We start from the raw sequence: 2558 nt of genomic DNA, 5'->3' as shown, positions 1-2558 counted from the left end.
GCCGGGGCGGCCGTTGAGGGGCGGTGCCGAGGCCCCGCGGGCCCGCCCGAAGCCGGGAGCTTCGGCCCAGCCCCGGCCCGGCTGCGGGCGTTGGCCGGGGGTGGCAGGCGCGGGCCTCGGGACGGAGGAGACGGGCCGACCCGGGCTGGGCTCCAGCCGGTGGAGCCCTGCGGGGTGAGCTCCCCCTCGCCCCCGGCTCCACACGGCGGGTCAGAGCCGGTGGTGGGCACGGGGGGGATGAGCCCTGGCCCCTCTGTGAGCAGGGGCGTCTTCTTTATGGGCCGAGCCTCCAGGGTGATGGATCAGAGATTCCTTAGTCCTGTCTCCAGGAGGCTGGAAGGGGTTTCCAAGGGACATGCACATACTTTGTCTCATCCGTGCGAACCTCATGAAGTCCAACCAGGCCAAGTGCAAGGTCCTGCACCTGGGTCATGGCCATTCCAGGCAGCAATACAGGTTGGGCGGAGAATGGCTTGAGAGCAGCCCTGAGGAGAAGGACTTGGGGGTGCTGGTGGACAAGAAGCTCAACGTGAGCCGGCAATGTGCGCTGACAGCCCAGAAAGCCAACCACATCCTGGGCTGCATCAAAAGAAGCGTGGCCAGCAGGGCAAGGGAGTGGATTCTGCCCCTCTGCTCCGCTCTGGGGAGACCCCACCTGCAGTGCTGCCTCCAGCTCTGGAGCCCTCAGCACAAGAAGGACATGGACCTGTTGGAATGGGTCCAGCCGAGGGCCACAAAGATGATCTGAGGGCTGGAGCCCCTCTGCTGTGAGGACAGGCTGAGAGAGCTGGGGGGGTTCAGCCTGGAGAAGAGAAGGCTCCGGGGAGAGCTTAGAGCCCCTTCCAGTACCTGAAGGGGGCTACAGGAGAGATGGGGAGGGACTCTGCATCAGGGAGTGTAATGATAGGACAAGGGGAAACGGTTTCAAACTGAAGGAGGGTAGATTTAGATTGGATATTAGGAAGGAATTCTTGGCTGTGAGGGTGGTGAGCCCCTGGCCCAGGTTGCCCAGAGAAGCTGTGGCTGCCCCATCCCTGGAGGGGTTCAAGGCCAGGTTGGACGGGGCTTGGAGCAACCTGGTCTGGTGGGAGGTGTCCCTGCCCAGGGCAGGGGGGTGGAACTGGATGTTCTTTAAGGTCACTTCCAACTCCAACCATTCTATGATTCTATGATCACTTATTCAGGCCAACCTCTATCAGGGAAGCTCGCTCGCTGCCGTTTCACCCGTTACCACAGTGGTAAGGGAGTTCCAACACCTCGTGGGACACTGTCATCAAGAGACACCATGACATTGCCCCGGAGCAGCCTGGTGGGCTCTCTCTCACAGCCATCTTGGCCTTCCAACATGGACGTCTGGAGACAAGAGCTGGAGACCACAGCACAATGGGTTTTGGTTGGTGTTGGAGGTGAAGCTGGCGGGTCTCAGCCCTGGCACCGTCGGCTCTCACTGCTGCTGGCCCCCACAGCACCAACACGTGTGTTGGGGCGAGTTGAGGCTGGCTGGCAGCGCGGCCGGCACGAAGCCAGGGGTACAGGCACAGCCCAAACTGGGGCAAACCTGAGCTGTGGTTACCAACAGCTCCCATTTGGCGGAGTTTTGATTGAAATACCTACAGCAGGGGGGGCTTGGTTTGCATGGCCATTTCTGAAATCAAACAGGCTGAAACATTTCATTTTCCCCCTACACTTATTTCAGAAGTTGGCCTAAAAAACACCAATAAAATAACTGGAAGATGAAAGAAGTTGTTTCATTCTGGGCTGAGCAAAATGCTTCAGGTTTGTGTGAATTACTTCCCCCATGACAACACTGTCCCCTCCTCCTCAGCTTGGCACACACGCTTGGCTGTTCAGCTGCCAGATCTGAAAAATCCATCCTCTGCCCTGATCTGTCCTGGACATCTGTTGTTTTGGGAGATGGAGCATGTTGAGTGCTGGGCTGTTTGGCTCTGGGAAGTCACCTGAGAGGTACGTGTCCTACTTTAGCATCTTCCAAGGAGCCAAATAATGCCCCCTGCTCTTCCTTGCGTGAGCAGCTCCACTAGCCCCCTAACACGGGGAGATGTAAACCTTCCTTTGCTCTGGCAGTGGCAAGGTTTTGCTAATGCTCTCCAGCAGCCTGAGGGCATGATGGGCACTGCCAGTTATTAACTAAATAGCCACGATAATTTGGAAAGTTTGGCTTTTGCGCGCCAGTCTCAGCCTGCTCCGTTTTCAGCCATTTCTCCACCCTTCCCATCCCCAGCATTTGGAGGTCCCTTCCCCACCAAAGCAGCTCCTCCACGGCCAGGAGCTTTGTGCATACTGCATCTTCCTCCACCCATTTGCCTGGCAGAGTATTAGCAGATATCCTTGAAATGAAACGCCTTAGGAAGCGTGGGCAAGGGACACCGCTGTCCCAGAAGGTCTCGGCAAACACTGTCCCCAGTTGTCAGATATACGTGTCACTTAGCAGTGCTCAAAGGCAAAGCTTTACGTCCCGCTGCTTGGGATTTCAAGACCCGGCTTGCCCCAGACCAACCCAGCCTCTGCTACTCCTGTGTTTCTGGCAAACCAAGCCC

Source organism: Larus michahellis, chromosome 12, assembly GCF_964199755.1.
Source record: "Larus michahellis chromosome 12, bLarMic1.1, whole genome shotgun sequence".
NCBI classification, from domain to species: Eukaryota; Metazoa; Chordata; class Aves; order Charadriiformes; family Laridae; genus Larus; species Larus michahellis.
This window is presented reverse-complemented; position numbering follows the sequence as displayed.